Source organism: Siphateles boraxobius, unplaced genomic scaffold (assembly GCF_051911475.1).
Source record: "Siphateles boraxobius isolate OS27281-9 unplaced genomic scaffold, OSU_SipBor_1 65, whole genome shotgun sequence".
NCBI lineage: Eukaryota > Metazoa > Chordata > Actinopteri > Cypriniformes > Leuciscidae > Siphateles > Siphateles boraxobius.
Window position 1 is genome coordinate 5,140,336 of NW_027509192.1, and position 21,019 is coordinate 5,161,354.

General features: G+C 41.5%; 1 protein-coding gene, 1 long non-coding RNA gene and 1 pseudogene across 3 annotated transcripts in view; 2 read left to right on the forward strand and 1 right to left on the reverse strand.

Moving 5' to 3' along the window:
* The window catches only part of LOC143720702 (class I histocompatibility antigen, Gogo-A*0501 alpha chain-like), a 141,885-nt gene that overhangs the window by 84,974 nt on the left and 35,892 nt on the right, over positions 1-21,019 (forward strand). The gene's annotated exons all lie outside the window — the stretch shown is intronic.
* The window catches only part of LOC143720700 (class I histocompatibility antigen, Gogo-A*0501 alpha chain-like), a 116,498-nt pseudogene that overhangs the window by 84,942 nt on the left and 10,537 nt on the right, over positions 1-21,019 (forward strand). Inside the window, exons 8-10 of the transcript XR_013196619.1 lie at positions 3,478-3,594; positions 13,837-13,869; positions 13,994-14,021. The product of XR_013196619.1 is annotated as a class I histocompatibility antigen, Gogo-A*0501 alpha chain-like (transcript). The remainder of the gene's footprint in view (positions 1-3,477; positions 3,595-13,836; positions 13,870-13,993; positions 14,022-21,019) is intronic.
* On the reverse strand, positions 10,892-11,293 carry LOC143720689 (uncharacterized). The gene is made up of 2 exons (XR_013196617.1): positions 11,261-11,293; positions 10,892-11,144 (listed from the first exon to the last, which is right to left on the reverse strand). It is a non-coding gene; the product is annotated as an uncharacterized LOC143720689 (long non-coding RNA).

The following is a 21,019-nucleotide window of genomic DNA, read 5'->3' on the forward strand; positions in this document are numbered from 1 at the left end:
CTTTGCTGACTCCACTTCTTAGAGCAGATCTGCAAGTTCTCTTAACTTTTGGGGTTCTCTATTGCTCATTTTAGGGAAACAATCCAGCTTATCAAAGAGTGTTTTCTCAATTATTTCAACACTCCCAAAGCTTTCTTCTAGACGGGACCATGCCATTCTACAACCGGCTGCTGGATCAGCGACGTGAACAGCTCTCACTCTTTTGACTTGTTCTGAGGATTGCGGTCCTAGCCACCTTGTCAGAAGACCAAGCTCCTCGCTTGGGGTGAGTGATAATCCTTCTAGAGCATTCATAAATGATGACTTCCAGGCTAAGTAGTTTTCCGGCCGATCGTCAAACTTACTAAGCCCTGAGTTCACTAGCTCACGACGCACCAGGTATCTAGCTATTTCACTCATACCTGCATGGTTTGTCGAGGGTGGCTGTTGCGTTGAACCGCTGAGATAGGATGTCTGAGGTTGTATCACTTTCTCTGAAACCGGAATTTGTCCATAGGCTTTGTTATGAGAGATTGATGTGTATGGCAGGTTGTATGCTGGAGTATGCTGGGGAAATGGAGTATGCTGGGGAAATGATAAGTGTGTACTGGGCATTCTAAGCTGGCTTATAGTGTATGGTCTAGGAGTTGAAATGTGGTTAAGTCTGTCAACGTTCTGTGTGGCATCGCTCGTGACAGCCGTGGTGGGAAGCACAGGCAAGATCATAAACTGTTCGTGATCACGGGAGTCAGGCTCTGCTTTAACATGAGGGAGACAGTGAAAACTTGATCCAGAAAGACTGTCCACATAGTCCTTTGTACGCTTTTCAATAGTCTCCTGTGGAAATGCTGTGACATCAGTCGCCATATTAATTTCTCCTGTCTCGATTTCTGATACAGCCGCTTCAAGAAACTCAGCCTCTGCTGCTGCCGCTGCAAACCTTTTTATGCTGTAGTGATAACAGTTCAGATTCCAGTTTAGCTCTTTCTAGCAGTACCTCAGCCTCTCTTTCCACAAAGTTTGTACGTGCTCTCACTGCTTCTGCTTTAGCTCGTGCTCTGGTTGCCACCATACTCGCAGCGGACGATCTTGAGCTCTTGGAAGATGCAGATATCACCGATCTGGTTTCCAGTTAACTGAGTGAGGCATGTGATGTGGTCAGTTGTTGCTGTTGCTCTTCAGTTTTCTCTTTAACATCCATATTGAGTCAACTGTGATGGGTGGAATAACTGGATAGCTGTCTTTCTCAGAAGTGTTGTCTTCAGCCCGTCGTGATGCTTTTTCACTATTCTGTCCTCTGCGTGCGTGTGCGTTGGGCATGCATATACAGATAGTTAAACACTATATAACGTGATGAAGAGGCTTCAATGACCACTCAGAGGATGTCAATTATCTTCTTTACTTGAGTGCAATCATGTTGTTTCTCTCAATGTTACATTATTTTGTGAAACTGAAAAGAAATACAAAAATGCTTATTTAAATATAAATAACCAAAATACAATTAATAGTTACACAATATTTACATTAACATCGTTAAATCACAGTAATTGTTACGAGATCACATGGCGATATTTTGAAATGTCCGTACAAAACACGTGGAACCGCTAACGTGCGTCTAATATACCCATCTTAATAAGATACAGACACAAAGAATATAACATTACAATTATATGAAATAAACTTACAAGCAAAGCTGGGGCTTTACACAACAACACTGGAATCCGGAGTAAACAGCACGCGATTTCTCTGCTGCGCAGAACTGGAAAATGGCTACTGAGGTTTGCGTGATTGTCGCTATGAAGCATAACAAATAAAGTTTTCTCAATGGTAGTTTAACTAAAACTATAGCAAACAGCGCCATCTAGTGGGGAAGAATGGCTAACTTTAGACATGACATAATATTAGCTATGTAGTGATGTTGGATGATGTAACAGTTCTGTACTATAACGGTGAGACGAAGACACTCGAGGAAATACAACAACTGAAGACGACAAGTTTGATTCAAATGTTCTCCTCGGAATAAGTGACAACATACAATCATCTTTTATGGAAAAATGGGTTATAGCAACAAACTATTTAAATAAAACTTAGTAAGTACAATCAAAAACTCTTGACATATTAATAGAAACATACTATAAATAATACAAAAGCAGTATTTTAGGCAATAATAATAATAATAAAGTATTATCATTATTATAAATAATTATGATTGTTGTTGTTGTTTTATGTTTTAAGATAAACACTACCTTAAATCTTTATCTCTTCATTAAAGGTGTCCTTGCCATTCAGAGGCTGGTTGTGTGTAGCCTGGCTCCGCCCTCCTACGCACTTCCGCTCAATTTCATTTTCCTTCAGTACTACGTCTGGGATTGCGCTGTAGACTTTGGTTTTCTCCGATCAATTTTTTACCGGGCCAATCAGCGAACAGAGGGAGTGGCTGAGAACGATGACGTTGATGTCGACTAGTGCGTTATTTTGAGTTGTAGTTCAAAATAAGAAAGATGCGAGCGAAGCCATTCGGTCCGTTGTGGCAACGCTGCCGAATATCAAGAAGTTAAAGCCGGAGCAAGAACAATCTTTGCTTAGTTTTGTGTTTATGGCCATCCTCCCACGGGGTTCGGGAAAAGACATATGTCACGACCAAACGTCAGCGATTGGTTATGGCAGATAGAGTGACTCTGGGCAGATCCAATAGTTTTAGACTTCAATAGAATACCCGCCTACAAGGAAGTTAACGCTTGTCAATGGAGCGGTGCCAGACTCTCTGTACAAATGAAATGTACGAGAGTCTGGTAGAACCAGGCTAGGTTGTGTGTGAACTGAGAGATGATGGTGAAACGGGACAAATGATCACACAAGATGCTGTCAGTGGCTCCACCACAGATGAGTTGCGATATGTTGACAAGAACTTCATATACCAGGGTCATTTAAACATCTCAGCTCTTTCGCTGAAAATCCATCTTAAAATCAGAATGTGGAATCATGAACATTTATACCAACCATTCTGCATCAAAACACTCAAGGGGTATCTTGAAAAAAGGAGAAATCAAGTCAAGTCAAATCAGGTATGATGACCAGCTAAATTACTGACAGGCCAATATAATTAATAATAATAACATCTTTCTGTTACCTTTTTTAGTGAAACCCAAAGTCAGGCTCCTCCAGAAAGAACTGTCTTCTGGGTCTCGTTTGAGTTGTTTGGCCACAGGATTTTACCCTTGTCACATCAACCTGACCCTTTTCAGAGATGGACACCCTGTATCTGATCATGAGATCACTGGAGGAGATCTGCTGCCCAATGGTGACGGGACGTACCAGATGAGGAAGAGTCTGGAGATCAGTGCAGACACACACAAATACAGCTGCTCTGACACACACCTCAGTCTGAACAACAAACTGCACGTCACTTTAGGTAATAGGAATTTTCAGAAAACATAATTTAACAATCAAAACTAAAATAATCACAGTTAATCTCCAAGTCTGTGGTTCATGTTTCAGAGTATGATCACGGGGAACGATTTAAATCAGTGATTCCTTCAGTTCTGATGGTTTTGGCTCTGATGATGGTGTTTGGAGCGGAAGCTGCTGTAATTGCATGGAAAAGACAATGTGCAGGTATGACAAGAACTGATATATAACTACACATATACAAATATATCACTTAGTATTTAAGTGATATTCACTTGGTATTTAAGCAGTTCAGTATTTATGGAAAGGGCGAATAAGTGCAGTGTCCTGTGAGTGTAACTCTACCGCTGCATTAACACGTGATGTGAATGTACGTCGAGTTTTACAGTATTGGGACTGAGGCGCCAGAACTGCAGCTGATATAATGTGCGCTGTAGCACGATACTACCATATTTTAGTTTCCATTCTTATTGTGTTTCCACAACAATGTTAGTGAGTAAATCTACTGAAATTGCCACCATAACAGTGGAGTGTGATGTGTTAGACGTAGGGCTACCACATTTATTAAATTACTATTAGTATTATTTGAAGTTAACATAATAAAATACGTAGATCTACACCAAAAAAACTAGTTGACGATAAATTCTTTAAAATTGGGCAATACCAGCGTTATTGACGTGACATTTGCAGTCAAAACTTGAAATATAAATTCTCAGAAAATGCATTTAATACTGAAACGTCTGTTTATATATTCATTCTCCCTTAATAAAGGAGTCCAGACATTAGAAAAATATCAGTCTACTCATTTATACACGTTTTATATTTAATATGAGGGAAATACACATGTGATGTGACACAAAAAATCTTTAACTTTTAGGTGGCAAAAAGTAATTCTATGAACTACGCTGCGCAAAACAAAAGTAATACTACCCACTGGATGAAGAAGGGTCGGCCTCCACATGACATAAAATATTCTTTTTATTTTTTTCGTGTTCGCATTTATGAGGGAAAAAAAATGTTACGGAGATGACAGTTCTCCGTTACGGACATGACCGCTGCGAAAGTGACTTCAAAACTTTCACAGAGACCAAACAGAAAGCACAAAGCCTTTCTTTAAAGTGAATTTCGTTTTTTATTAATTGTATCTTAATTTTAATCAATGTTTCATCAACCAATTGCCTGGATTTAATAAATAAGAAGTAAATATAGTAGAAAATAGATCATCATGACACGGAGGCGCCGGCACGTGAACTGGACTCTCGTCTAATAAATGAACAGAAACTCAGCGTATAATAAGGTAGTTGCCTCACAGACCTGATAAATATATAGAAAGCTTGAAATGTCTACTTTTTAAGAGAACAATTCAAAACGAAAGAAAACAGACCACAAACTGCTCTCTGCTTATGTAATCCGTATGAAATGTGCATTTCTCTCTGGCACGTTCACTACTGCGAAGATCGCGAGTCAGCATCGTCACATTTATATTTGCAGCCAACACTGACAAAGACTTGTTTATTAATAAACAATTAAAATGTCTCCTTGCTATATTTGACATATTCATAATCATTACTTTTGCCGGTTCTTTGTGGCAGCTTTAAGATACTTTATTGGCAGCGCCACCCTTACATTTTACATGAACGCGTCACCATTGCATCAGCACCGGAAACATGATTTCCCTTACGAAGGGAACTCAACGATGCGTCCATCGACGCCATGGGAACGCCCCCAGCGTGACTGCGTCTGAAGCATCTATGTCAACTAGTCCAATGGAAAGAATGAGCGTCACGGGCGGGTGACGTCATGACCAGGATATTATAAAAGCACATCCGGTGCAAACCGGCAGTAGCTTCTGTTGCCTCAGCAAGCGATCTGTGTTATACTGTCTCTGTCTATTTATTGTTGTCTGTTGCAATTTATTCGGAAACGTTATGGCGAAACAAGTGTACAAGCAGTGTGTTCCTCCCTGCCCGCGTTATTTAACGGGTGGGGACACACACAAGCTTTGTGTCATTTGTTTGGGAGTGGAGCATGCGGTCTCAGCCTTCGAGGAGGCTGAGTGTCAACACTGTGAAATGCTACCGCTCCGCATGCTCCGCTCTCGCCTGTCACTCTTTGATGAAAAGAGTGGGCAGGCTCGCGATCCTCAGGGATCAGGACCCGCGTCTGCCGAGGCGGCGCGGAGAATGCATTCCTGGGGATCGCAAAAGGATCTTTCGGAGGGGTTTGGTCACGGGTCCGCGGGCCTTTTCTCCTTCCTTACCCGGAAGATCCAGCGCTCTCCCCCCGGTGTCGGAAGCACGCACTGCGGTTTCTTCCGCCCGGGGAGAAAGCCCTCCATTACTTCAATGCTCTTCCGCCGAGGAGGTCGATGTTATGAGTATGGAGAGTGAAAGCACACACATGGGGGAAAGGGATTCAGAATTTATTTCCCCAGCATATGATGAGCTGGTGGATGTTATGTCACGGGCTGTAGAGAAATTAAATATTGAATGGCCATCTGAGAATAAAGGCGCTCGTCCTAAAAGTAAATTAGATGAGCGCTTTTTATCTTCCACTACATTATCTCCACCACGAGGGCTTCCCTTTTTTCCCGATCTTCATAATGAAATATCGAAATCGTGGAATAAACCTTACTCTTCACGACTTTTTAGCCCTCAAGTTAACACTTATTCGAGAATAAGTTGGCTAAAAGAGTATGGTTATGAGGCGATGCCCCAGGCGGAACAGAATTTAGCCAGCTATCTTTCGCCTGGTCCCGCATCGTCCCTGAAAGCCTCGGCTTTGCCCACTAGACCGCTTAAAGCCACCTCGGTTTTAGTGGGCAAAGCTTATACGGCAGCAGGTCAAGCTGGAGCATCTCTGCATACAATGGCAGTGCTTCAGGCTTATCAAGCTGACCTGCTGGGGGATCTGGATAGTAGTGAGGGAATTTCTCATGACGATATTCGAGAACTTCGTCGGGCTACCGATCTTTCTCTCAGGGCTACTAAGGAGACCGCCAGAGCAATTGGGCGGTCTATGGCAGCCTTGGTAGCTACTGAGAGACATTTATGGTTAAATCTGTCAGAGATTAAAGAAAAAGATCGAGCTTTTTTATTAGATGCTCCGCTTGAACCTTCTGGTCTCTTCGGCGACGCAGTCCACGCGGTCGTCGAGAGATTTCAGGAGTCTAAAAAGCAAGCTGACGCTTTTAAAAAGTTTATCCCTCGCCGTGTCCAGCCCCCTGGGGCTGCTGGGCGTGAGCAGCCCCAGGCGTCGAGCTCATCATATCATGTGCAACAGAAAGAGAGTGTTGCGTCTCGTGCACCTCCACATAGACACTGGAGACAGACGCAACCCTCTCAACCGAAGTCTTCTAAGTCGAAGCCGGATCTGAGGACCGTTCTTCAGGCGAAGAGGACTTCGGCTCAAAAAAAAAAAGGTCCTGATGTTCATGCGTCAGGCCTGTGAGGACAGCCCCGACCGAAGTAGAGCGGTGTACACCTCATTATGCGGTGCCCGTTCCATTTCGGGGTCCTACCGAGACCGTTCTGCCAACCCTGCCACCCTTGGTGCTTCAGGGCGCAGCGGTCTCCAGCGAGTCGCTGATGCTATGCTGCGGCACAGCATCGGTTTCGCGCCCTCTGAGGGGGGCTTTAGAGCAGCCAGTTCAGGTAGTTCCTGCCATGATGTTTCAGGCTCCAGAATTAGCTGTCTCAGTAACACCAGAGACCAGCCTCGAGAGGCTGGTTCCCTTAGTAAATTTTCTGGCAGCGTGGAAGCTTCTGCCGAATATTTCTCGTTGGGTCCTGCAGATTGTAGAGAAAGGATACAGAATCCAGTTTGGTTCTCGTCCTCCCCGTTACAACGGGGTGTTGCCCACAGTGGTGAATCCCGAGCAGGCTCTGGTAATGGAGCAAGAGGTAAAGGCCCTGTTAGCGAAAGAAGCTATAGAACAGGTGTACTCACCCGACCGAGAGTCGGGTTTTTACAGCCGTTATTTCATTTTTCCAAAAAAGGATGGAGGGTTGCGTCCTATTTTAGATCTTCGTCTGTTAAATCGGTCAGTTCAGAAACTGAAGTTCAAGATGCTGACACTCAAACAGATCGTGACTCAAATCAGATCCGAGGACTGGTTTGTCACGATAGATCTGAAGGACGCCTACTTCCATATCTCCATCCTCCCTCAGCACAGGAAGTTCCTAAGGTTTTCTTTCGGGGGCAAAGAATACCAATATCGGGTTCTTCCTTTCGGTCTAGCTTTATCACCCCGCACGTTCACGAAATGCGTGGATGCAGCTTTAGCCCCTCTCAGGCTTCAGGGCATACGTATTCTGAACTACATCGACGACTGGCTGATTCTAGCGGAATCAGAGCAGTTGGCGGTTCGGCACCGAGGTGTCGTTCTCGCTCATATGCAGATGTTGGGGTTGAGGCTCAATGCCAAGAAGAGTGTGCTTTCTCCAGTACAGAGAACCACTTTCCTTGGTGTGGTATGGGATTCAGTGACGATGCGGGCCACCCTATCGCCCGTTCGTGTAGCTGCTATCCTGTCAGCCACAAAAGAGCTGAAGCTAGGCCAGTCACGCACTGTAAAACAGTTCGAGAAACTGTTGGGTCTTTTGGCAGCAGCGTCCAACATGATACCTTTTGGCCTGCTGTACATGAGGCCTTTACAGTGGTGGCTCAGGACCAGAGGGTTCTCCCCGAGGGGAAACCCACTTCGTATGATCAAGGTCACGCGGCGTTGCCTGCGTGCCTTAGTTATATGGAGGAAGCACTGGTTCTTAACCCAGGGTCCGGTGTTGGGAGCTCTTTGCCATCGAGTTACTATCTCGACAGATGCTTCCCTCACCGGCTGGGGAGCGGTAATGGAAGGCCGCTCGGTTCAGGGTCTGTGGAAGAGTCATCATCTCTCGTGGCACATAAATTGCCTGGAGATGATGGCTGTCTTCAATGCGTTGAGGCAGTTCCTCCCAGACCTGAGGGGCCATCATGTGCTCGTACGAACAGACAACACATCAGTGGTCTCTTATCTGAACCGTCAGGGGGGCCTGCGTTCGAGTGCGCTTTGCAAACTGGCGCACCAGATCCTCCTGTGGTCTCTGCGGAAGGTACTCTCTCTGAGGGCAGTGTATATTCCTGGGGTCCAGAATATAGGAGCAGACATCCTGTCGAGGCAGGAGCTGAGGCCAGGGGACTGGAGACTCCACCCCGAGGTGGTGGAGAAAATCTGGGAGTTTTATGGCCAAGCAGAAGTGGATCTGTTTGCGTCTCAAAATATGACGCACTGTCCTCTGTGGTTCTCCCTTACTCACCCAGCCCCCCTGGGGCTGGATGCTATGGTGCAGACGTGGCCGAGGCTACGTCTGTACGACTTTCCCCCTGTTGCTCTGCTCCCAGGAGTTCTGGAGCGAGTCCGCCGGTATGGAATAAGCCTAGTGCTAGTAGCACCACGCTGGCCAAGTCGGATCTGGTTTTCGGACCTGATCCATCTCCTAGACGGTCCTCCCTTCGAGATCCCGATCAGGAGAGACCTTCTGTCTCAGGCCGGGGGCACAATATTTCACCCTCGACCAGAGATTTGGAACCTGTGGGTTTGGCGTCTGAGGGGGCCCAACTCATAGAGAGTGGTCTTTCAGCCGAGGCTGCTGAGACCATTCTAAGCTCCAGTGCCCGGTTGCATAAAGCACCTTAAGTGTAATTTTCCCTTAAGTTCGCCCTTATGTTTCCCTTAAACTTAAGGGTGTTGCAGAAAATGCCCTTATATGGTACTTAAGGGTTTCTTTAAGTGAAACGTCATAAACACTTAGAATTTCCCTTAAATGCTGTTTTTTCACTTAAGGAATCCCTTAAAAACCGTTAAGTGTTGCATAAAGCCCCTTAACTGTCATTTTCCTAAGTACAGTTTAAGGTTAGGAAAACTTTACCTTTAAAGTAACGTGGACAAAAAAAAGACGACATGGCTGAATTTATGGAACCAATTGAAGATAATTATGTGCCAAGAAGAATTTTTAGGGATAGGGAGAACCCTTTGGATCATCTTAGCGATGAAAAACTGCTTCGAGAATATCGATTTAATCGCCGCGGAATCTATGAAATTGCTGGCCAACTGGAAGGAGACCTTGGCCATGTTACCCAGCGCAACCACTCACTACCCTCTGTGCTTCAGTTACTTATAGCACTTCGGTTCTTTGCAACTGGGAGTTTCCAGTCTGTAGTGGGAGATGTTTTCCACGTTCATAAGTCGTCCGTCAGTAGAGTTATTCATCGGGTTGCAGGGGCCCTTTGCCGTCATTTAAGCGAAACCGTGACGTTTCCATCTGGTGTTGAACTTGATGTCATTCAAACCTCTTTTTTTCGGAAAGCGGGGTTTCCTCGAATAAGTGGTGTAATTGACGGCACACATGTCAGAATTCAAGCGTCCCGCACGCACGAAGATCAGTATGTGAACAGGAAAAATTACCATTCTGTTAATGTGCAGTTAGTGTGTGACCATCTGTGCAGAATAATAAATGTCGTTGCATCGTGGCCAGGGAGTACACATGACTCTAGGATTTTGACAGAGAGTAAGATCGGGAGAGATTTTGAAGCTGGAATGCACGGTGGTCTTCTGCTCGGTGACAGTGGTTACCCCTGCCGACCATGGCTCATGACGCCCTTCATGAATTGCCTTAACGCTGCGCAGGCATGTATTTAATAATGTTACAGACAACTAAGATGTACAAATTATATCAACTTGATATTAAACTGACTTGAAAAAAAAATCCTCTTTACTAACTTTAAAAAAACATAAACTGAACGTAAAAACATAGGCCATATGTTGTCTAACTTATTGATATTTTTTTGTGTATTAAAATGTATTTTGACTTGTTGATAATTATGGTTATTCTTTGGTCCTGTAGGAAAGATACAACAGTGCGTTGACTCACACAAGGTCGATAGTTGAGAGGACGATCGGACAGCTTAAACGGAGATTTCACTGTCTCCACAGTGAACTGCACGTTGAGCCTCCAAGGGCTTGCAAAATTATTGTCGCCTGCGTTGTTCTTTTTAACATGTCCAAGATGTATTCTGCCTTCGAAGAGGAAGATGAGCTCGAAGAAGAGGGTAATGAAGCAGAAGAGGCTCATGAAGCAAATCTTCTGCAGCAAGATTTCCAACAGGCTGGATTTGTTGTCAGAGATGCCATCGTAAATGCATTCTTTAATTAGCAGGCCTAGTATGACCAATAGTTGTAGGCTAATATTTAAATATATATATATATATATTAGCAGCAGTAGTAATATTATTAATAAAATGTATTATTAGCCTATTACAATAATTATTATTAATGTTAATGATACAATGTATATAGTAGGTTAGCAGTTGCAAGTTAATGTAATGATTTATAAATTATAATTTATAGGCTAGTGTTGTTTAGTATTAATATTTTATAAATATATTAGCTATATTGTATTTTGCTATTATTATTGGAATTTTGTTAATATATTTGTCCTTGTAATTACATAAATAAATACAAAACTTTTCAGATATGTCATAAAATGTATTTATAATAATATATTTATTCGTCAAGTGATGTTATTGTTATTTTCCCTTCACTTTGTAGTTGCAACAGTTTGTTGTTAAGAATTATGTTGTAAAGGTCTTGATTTTCCTTCTCCTTTTTAATTTTTTCGATCTCCAATTGCAGCTTTGTTTTTTGTAGCTGTAGGACGTCTCTCTGCAGTTCCAGCACTTCTTCTCTTGTAGAGGCTGGAGAGGGTAGTTGCGTCTTTCTGCAATTCACAAGTGTTTTGGAGGAATTATGAAATATAATATAATAAATAATATTGGGGCTGTTCTAAGTCAAATTAACAAAACTAAAATAATTGTTAACTAATAAATAACTCACTTTGTTGCCTGGTTTGGCGTACTGCTGGCGCTGTCGGTGTTGCTTTGATTGCTGGAAAGGTCTAACGCGTGAAACAAAGAAATACCAATCAAAATTTATATTTATATACAAATAAAAATATTTTATTACGCCTGTCGTGATTTTCATATCGTTTATCCCCATAGAGATACATTTTATTTAATTTAAGACAATAATGTTCTCTCACTCCGTGTTACATTCCTCTGGTTGAGTCACTTCACTCTCTAAGCCGCCAGGGATGCCAGCCAGGACAGGTGAGTCCGCCCCAAGGATGTCTTGGACCAGTTTAGTTGTCTCTGATAATTCTGTTGGCGGTGGTCCTCCACCTACAGTTTTGTTATCGTTAGCTCTCGGTGCGTGCGAAGAAAATAGAGAAAAAACTAAGAGCGTTTTTTTTCTTACCAGTTTTGTTGGACTCCCTCTTATGAATGCTTATTTCTTTTTTTGCCCCCACAGAGATGTTTTCATATTTTTTAATTACCTCTGAAACCGTCCTCTTTACTCCTAAGTTCCGTGCATTAATTTTCTCGGTTATTTCCTCCCACTGTTTATTTTTTTTGCCAGCAGTTATGACGGGATTAAATTTGCTTCTTAAAATTCCTTTTCTTTTCCCATATTCATCTAGAAGAATACACTTCTCATCCTCAGTCCAGTTTGGCTTTCTTTTTTTGTTTTCCTTATCCATTTCTTTAGGCTATTCGTTGTTTTAAAGCTCCTAGGTTAATGTGTATAGGAGCGTATCTATGGCAACGATAGATTTTTATAACGGCAAACCTGGATCGCTGCCGTGAAACACTTAACGGTTTCCCTTACCTAAGAGAACTCATTAAGGGATTATATGCAACACCCTTAAATCATTCCCTTAGTTAAGGGGAAATCACGCCTTAAGTCCCACACTTAAGGGAAAAACTTAAGGTGCTTTATGCTACCGGGCACAGAGCCCCAGCTACTAGGAAACTATATGCGCTTAAATGGAGAGTTTTCTCTTTATGGTGTCACCGACATCAGTGGGATCCAGTTAACTGTTCTGTGAACACAGTACTCGAGTTCCTGCAGGAGCGCTTTACGTCAGGCCTATGTCCTTCCACGCTCAAAGTCTACGTGGCGGCCATTGCGGCCTACCACGCCCTGGTGAGGGGTACATCGTTGATTCGAGACCCCCTGGTTACACCCCCTGGTTACACGTTTCCTTCGTGGCACTTTGAGGCTGAGGCCCTTTCGGTTTCCCCCACTTGCCTTGAGTTTGCACCGGGGATGGTCAAAGGCATTCTTATATCCAAATCAGGGATACGTCCCTAAGGTGCCGACCTCGACTTCGAGGCCTATTGTGCTGCAGGCTTTCTGTCCTCCTTTTGCATCTGCGGACCAGGAAAGACTGAACCTCTTGTGTCCAGTGCGAGCACTGGACACTTATGTGCATCGGACATCTTCATTTAGGAAGTCCGACCAATTACTGATTTGCTTTGGATCACCTAAGAAGGGTCTTCCTGCTTCTAAACAATTACTATAAGGGGTTTCTCTTCGGGACGTCTGTGATGCAGCGGGCTGGTCCTCTCCGCTCACATTCGTTAGATTTTACAGTTTAGACCTGGATGCTGCCCCAAGTTCTCAGGTGCTTAGTTACAACAGACTGACACTCAGGTACTTGAAATTCTGGCGCTTTGGGTATTCTCGTTCCCATGGCGTCGATGGACGCATCGTTGAGTTCCCTTCGTAAGGGAACGTCTCAGGTTACTATTGTAACCATAGTTCCCTGAGAACAGGGAACGAGACGATGCGTCACCCTACCATACTTCCTGCATCCCTGTGATCGGCTTGCTTCGGCAATTTTCGAAGCTAATGCCGGTTTGCACCGGATGTGCTTTTATCATATCCTGGTCATGACATCACCCGCCCGTGACGCTCATTCTTTCCATTGGACTAGTTGACATAGATGCTTCAGACGCAGTCACGCTGGGGGCGTTCCCATGGCGTCGATGGACGCATCGTCTCGTTCCCTGTTCTCAGGGAACTATGGTTACAATAGTAACCTGAGACGTTTTTTTTTTTTCAAATCAAAAATCGTGATACGACCCGAATTGTAGGTTTGGTCTATCGTTACAGTAAGATGAGAAAGCAGGAGTTTAGTCGTTTGTCATGGTTGTAAAAAAAACAATGGCTATCTGAACATCGTTGCCAAGCCAAACCAGTACAGAAGTAATCAATAAGTTATCGGGGAGGGTCATGCCTTTTTTCACAATCATTTTGGAGGGTCATAGAAAAAATTATTGCTGGCAAAGGGAGGGTCAAGTCTTTTTTGACTACAGATCTCAAATCTCCTCCGGTGGCCCCTTAAATAAAAAACGAACAGTCCCTTAGTATGATTTATAAACTGTTTTCCTCATTGGGACCAAAAATGTGTGTGTGTGTTTGCACGTGTGTGTCCTTGTAAACCCTATGTTATGGGGACAAAATGTCAATCCTTTTCCTTGTGTGGACATTTTTTTTTCTATATATATGTACTTTATACGGGCTTAGTACTGAACAGTCAATCAACCAATCGTCTTTTTGGGTTTTAGATTCCATTAAAAGTGGCTATTCTACTGCCTCTGGTACGTAGTTTAATACTTTTTCTTTTTTAAATACACAGCACTGAACAAAATAAAATTAATTATAGTAAGATTGCTTTTTCCCCCATTAATTTTACACTCATTAAACATTTAATTTAATTTTCAGCATCTGAAGAAAGTGTGACATCAACCTTGTCAGTGTCATGAGACAAAACAACACTAAGTCAAGAAATTACTTTAAAACAGCCGACAAAATATATTCTGGCAAAGTGTCATAAGGGTTCAATGCACAAATCAAATTGTCTTTTTTCCCCACAAATTGCACTCCTACACAGTCCTCACTATTAATCACTGATTGCATGACGCCTATAATGTCAAGACTATGTCTGCAAGGGTCATTGTAAATCATTTGATTTGTTGACCTAAAATGCAAAGTTGGGGGAAAGTTTCAGACAAATGTATAACCATAAAACCTCTATTTAAGTTCCTGCCTGTGTTCTGTTCAGTGTCTGATATTGTTCGTGTTATGTGTTTGCACACTGTTTCGCATGTTGGCCTCACATTCTGACTTTGTAATAAATCTGATGTTATTTGATATTCATCTTTGTCTTAAGTGTTACAGTTTCTAGTATTGAAAAGAAAATATGATTTTTTAAATTCATTTACGACTAGCTGATATCACATGCTGAAAACATGGCACTTAGAGCCCTGGGCGGGACTGTTTTCTTCATCCCGCTCCCGCCGAATTTCTGACCATTACCGCCCGCTCCCGCAACGTATGTGTTACACTCCCGCCCGCTCCCGCAATATGTATGTCCACTCCCGCCCGCACCCGCAAAACTCTGAGAATTTATTCCCGCACAATAATAGAGATGCATTGATTTTGTGTCTTCTCCCGTCCCGCAGGAAAAAACACGTATTTCAATATGACCCTTCGCTAAGCCCAGCCCTCCTTGGTTACTGTTGCTACGCCTGTCAAGCTTTCGCGGCTGCCACGTCTATTACAGTGTGAATGCACCGGTGTCAGACATTCCCAAGGAGATAATTAGTCATTTTTGGCGAACAGGTGAAATATCTGAGAGAGCAAGACAAAAGGGACTGCAGTATGCATTTGAGGGATATATCCACGACATAATATGCAACCGATTAGAGAATAATTTCATCAAAATTGAAGCTAAAGCCTATAACGTTAGGTCCCAAGGCAAGCAGCAGCCGCCTCCTTAGCAGACCATATGGGAAACGCACAAATTGAGGAAACAGTTATGTTCATGCACAGCAGAGTAAGTGAAATGTGAAAATAATCTAATAATTACAAATCAAACAGTTTATCCATCAATCTAACCTATCATCAAGGAGAGCCGCGATCGGATTGGGGTAAAGTTAGCCTACTCAGGGGTAACGTTAGTAGGACGTCGATTAACAAAATGCTGAAATATATTTTAAAGTATGTCAGTGAGCCTCCGTCTTGCCTTTAATCGCCTTATTTTACGTTCAAATATATGCATTATGAACAAAGAACTGCTATTATTTCCAAGCAATAGGTTTTTTTTTTTTTGTTAATCCTGTCTTCATTTAGTTGTGAATGGGTCTACACACTGCTTGATCCACGCCGGCATTTCTCTCCTTTGGCTTTTAGGTTTCTGGAAGGGAAAAAATGCCACCCCACCGTCCAAACTTTTAGGATACAGGGTATCAGATTTGCACAATCCATATGCACAACGCGTCGGCATGTTTCCCTCGCTCGAAAGATTGACAGACCTCCCGCGCCTAGTTACGGTTGCTAAGCCACGATTGGCCAGTGGCGGTTTTCGGGCGTGGCTTAGCGAAGGGTTGTTTCGTTTCCCTGGCCTGCAAATACGAGAAGCACCTGGCTGCAGCCTGCAGATTTGGGCGGGGGTGCACCTGGGGCGGGGCTGCATGTCCAGCCCCTCCCACAATGCTTCTCATTGGTTAGTGGCAAAGTGATGACGTTGATCGAGGTGGGGCCGCACCAGGGGCGGGGCTGCACGTCTCTACCCACCAACATCTCTTCTCATTGGTTACTGACGTGAACTCATGACGTCGATTCTAGCATGTTTTCATTTCCGCTGATCATCTCTGCATGGTGAGTACAGGCAAGCTACTCTTCTTTTCTCTAATTTTATTTACAATTTTTAATTCTGAAGTGGCGTTTAGTGTGATGATTAAATGAAGTGATGTAAAAATAAGATTGTGTAACTTTACTCACCATATCGCACAAATAACTAGGGCAGCGTTTCCCAAAAGCATCGTAGGTGTGTGTGTGTGTGTGTGTGTGTTTAGATAAGGATATAGTGTTAAAACAAGGCCCTTAAAAAGAAATACAGTGGCAAAACTGAACCAGGAAAATAGGATTTAAGAGTTAATAGTAAAAATATACAAAGTTATATTGTAGGACTTTTTTTTCTATGAATAAATTTATTAAATGTAAACTATTTTGATATTATTGTTATTAATAAGTATACATTTATTTAATTGAACATGAAACTACATTCAATAGTAATACAAATTCAACAAAACTCCTTGGAAAGTAGGGCTTATTTTATATATTGCATACTGTTACTTATACTTATGCTGCTATACAGTATATGCACTGTCCAATCCTTCTGCTGGAGGGCCACTGTCCTGTAGAGTTTAGCTCCAACCCCAGTTAAACACACTTGAACCAGCCAATCAAGGTCTTACTAGACATACTAGAAGATTCCAGGCAGGTGTGTGGAGTCAAGCTGGAGCTAAACTCTGCAGGACGGTGGCACTCCAGGAGTGACTTTGGACACCCCTGCACTAGAGTAATAAAATAATAAAAAACTTTATGCTAATTCTGATGCTCTATACTTCCTTCTCTTTGCAGATCCTTGGCATTGTGATCCCCATTTATATTCCCTGGGTACCACTTTTGCTATTTTACTTTATATTATTTTTGTGGTAACACTTTACAATAAGGTTCATTAGTTAACATTATTTAATGCATTAACTAATATGAACTAACAATGATCAATACATTTGTTACAGTATTAGTTAATCTTTGTTAATGTTAGTTAATAAAAATACAGCTGTTCATTGTTTGTTCATGTTAGTTCACAGTGCATTAACTAATGTTAACAAATACAACATTTGATTTTAATAATGTATTAGTAAATGTTGAAGTTAATATTAACTAAGATTAATAAATGCTTTAAAAGTATTGTTCATTCTTAGTTCATGTTAACTAAGGTAGTTAACTAATGTTAACTAATGAACCTTATTGTGAAGTGTTACCATTTTTGTTTTGCTGTGTTAATTATTCTCTAACTCTTACTCTAGTCCTCCATCTCTCTCACCTATTTTTTGTTGTTGTTTACTTTATAACTCAAAGGCTCTTTTAAGAGCCACCCCACCTTTAAGAGTATGAGCAGTATTATGACTGCGGTAGTAAGTGCCCATTCTGTCAGTACACCAGCATGCCACAGCTGATGTATTACCACATCAAAAATCATTTTCTATCCTATCCTAATCTATCTGTCCCTCTATCTCTGTCTATCTATCTCTACCTATCTGTCATGTCTATCTGTCTGTCTGTGTCTGATAAACTGTATTGCCTTCAAAACATTCAGCTTCAAAACTACTTTGATATTCAAACTGAAAACCTTCAAACTTAAAGCTTTTAAAACTATTTCAAACTTTTAGGATAGGCTTTCTCAAGCCAAATTAAAGTTTGTCTTGACAAATTTTTTTTAACTAGTTTATGTTGTTCATAAACAAAGTAAATCTCTTAGGTACTTTACAGACAAAGCTAATAACACTCAAGTATATATTGTTTAACATTTTCCTATAATATGTTTAAAATGTATTAAAAAGAAGTCCCTTGTATGACTCTGTACTATGTTAATGCCTTTATTCAAAATGATTCAATATTGTTTGTTCTGTATTTTATCTAAATTAGGTGTTGTGAACTGGAGTGCATTTTCCAGAGAATATAGGCAAGAGTTCCGGGTGCCGTACTCGATGACTCTGTGCTTGCACTGCACTGCAATATACAAGGACTTCCCACCTGGGTCTGTGGTGATGGCAGAAGGGGAGTCCTGCGTGTGTGTGTGATGGCAGAAGACGAGTCCTCTGGTTTACAGTTTTACAGGGTTTTTTGAGTTGGCATGCATACTGTTGTAAACTTCTTCCTTTTTCAGTGTAAAAAACTCAGAAGCGAAAAACCAGGATACTTGATATAGTTTCTTCAGCAGGATTCTTTATTGAGAACACGAGCTGTCGGTAGCTGCAGTCATCAAGTCAAGTCTAGTCTAACTAAGGGAACTTTACATTGTAGTTTATATACATTTCAAGGGTGAGGGATTACATTGTGATGAACAAAGCATGTAAATGAGCTGAGACATGAGAACAGGAAAGGCATAGACTTCTCGTACTGAGATGAGAACTCCAAGACAAACGGTCTCAGTAATAAAATAGCAGGTGTTCAAACTTGCTCAGCATGAGTTTCACCCGGTGAGACACGAGCGGGACAGTCAGGAATATCCCGCTGGGAACTCCTACTGTTTGCAGAGATTTCCTGGTCTCATCATTTATAAACTTTCTCAATATAAAATACTATTTTATTAGAAATCTAAATTAAACATTTAAATAAAATTTGTAATCCTACAATATTATGGGATAAAGAGATTGACAATGTACTTTATGTAGTTAACTTCAAACTACTTTATTGGCATAAATGTTTTATAATAACCTATATAATGCACAAAAATAAACAATAACTATTACAGATGAATTAATAAAATAAGAAATATATAAGGTGCCATTAATGTTTACAGTAATTTTGTAATTTACACAGTGAAGTGCAACAGAATGTGAAAAACTTTTAAAATACTACACAGATATTCCACAATATAGGCTATACTCTGTAATTCCTTATAAGTTTACCTTAGATCAGACATAGTTAAAACTATGGATATGCGCTCTACTCCTTTTTGCTGCTTTCATTATTACTTTAGTTTTTTTTTATAATTTATCATTTTATGAAAGTATTTCAAATTTGCTCATGCGTTTTGAAGACGCGTCGACGTCATCACTGTACCACTTAACGCAAATACGATGCATGCGCTATCAGCGCGATATAGCGCATGAGTTTTAAAGACTGCATTGTTTTCAAACACATTTCCTGTTTACCGTGGCGTCGACGTCATTACTGTGCCACTAACCAATGAGGAGCGTTATGTGCGGGGCTGCACGTGCAGCCCCACCCCAGGTGCAGCCCCGCCCCGATCTGCAGGCTGCAGACAGGTGTACTTGGAAAATACTGCTGTAAATACCTCGTTTGAGGTTCTTTTCCACATCATTTATTGACATCTCCATCATGTCGCTAGGCTACCTCCCGATCCCGCAGGGTTTTTTTTAGCCGCCCATTGCCGCCCGCAGCAAAGTTCAAAACGCCCGCTCCCGTGAGATTTGCGTTGGGTCCCGTGGGACCGGCGGGACTCAATCCCAATGCAGCCCTCTACATGGCACATATTTCTCTTAAGATTATTTACAATGTTTTACACTTTGCTATTAAAAATTACTGTATTTTCTTAGTTACCTTAATGCTTCCTTCACAATGATCCCTCTGTGCTGAGATCTGAGATTTAAATAAAATTGTGATTGCCACCATTTGTACATTACTATGCTTTAAAAGTGAAACTGTGTGTAACCTTAACAAGACTGACGTAATTCTCATGTTAACTGAGGTGGTTTCAGGAAATACAACTTTTTTAACTTGTTATAAACCTTGTTACCTGACACATACTGATTTGCTTTAAAAGCAGTTGCATTCATGTGTTTTGTTATGTAATTTGTACTTATTTTAAACATTTCCAAAATGTTATCATTGCTTCAATTTTGTGTAGGATCTCAACAAACTGACTGTTTCTCAGATTCTTTTGCTCATTAGTTTGATTGCAGGTAAAAATGGCTTTTTGTGTTACTTTTTTTCACAGGTTCTTCGTAATTTACATTGAAGGAGAGACGCCATCCTGCATTTAGTGTTTTAAATATGTTGGATGACATTTTGGTTTACATTTGGATACTATGATTCAGAGACGAACAGCTAGTTCCAAGAGAAAATAGAACAAATGAAGATGAGAAAGTTGATTTTATAAATTATATAACTGAATTTATGCGTTCTTTTATTTCAGGAAGACTTCATAATAAAACAGAAGGTATGTTCATTTGAAGAAGAAAAAAAAAACTGATACAAAAAAGTCAGATCTAAGCACTAATCTTGGGAATCCTGAAGTCATGAAATAAGATGCTGGAGTGTGTTTTGACATCTGATCTCCTTCTCGGTCTAAACACGTCCTGTAGTTTTTCAGATACTCAGGCTGTGTGAAGTGTTGGACAATGACAAACCTGGGCAACTGATCACTAACTTTGCTTTTAATGGCTCCACTACAGAAGAAATGCATCAAGGCATAGAAAAACCATAGAAAAATACAAATGGCGCCATGTATATTACACTGCACAATGAATCTCAGGAGTTACCTTAAAAAGAGAGGAACTCAAGGGAAGAGGACAGGTATTCCACTGTTTTCTCTCTTGCCGTTAAATACACTGTCAGAGAGGCAATTACAGTATGTTTGGTTTTTGAGTCACCTATAAGGAAAGACACACACAAACACACACAAATACGCCTTAAAATCAGTTTCTCGTTTCTTTTACTATGAGTGAACAGGTGCTTAACCTTAACAAGAAGGTCAGGAGGTCAACTTAATATTACTTGTACGAATTGCAAAAAAAGAGTGAATAAAAGGGTAAAAAGAGTGGAAGCAGAAGATTGTTTTTTCTTGAGAGTCATAAATGGAGGTCTCCTGTAGAATGCTACTATAAAATTGTATCACTTATGGTATAAAAGAGTGTATTCTCATATTCTCATATTCATGATTCATGTTTCCACAGTGAAACCAGTGAGTCAGACTGATTCAGAAAGCAAACTCAGATGCTGGAGGGTTTCGTGTGAGTTGTTTGGCAACAGGATTTTACCCTCGTCACATCAACCTGACCCTGTTCAGAAATGGACAGCCTGTATCTGATCATGAGATCACTGGAGGAGATCTGCTGCCCAATGGTGACGGGACGTACGAGATGAGGAAGAGTCTGGAGATCAGTGCAGACAAACACAGATACAGCTGCTCTGCCACACACCTCAGTCTGG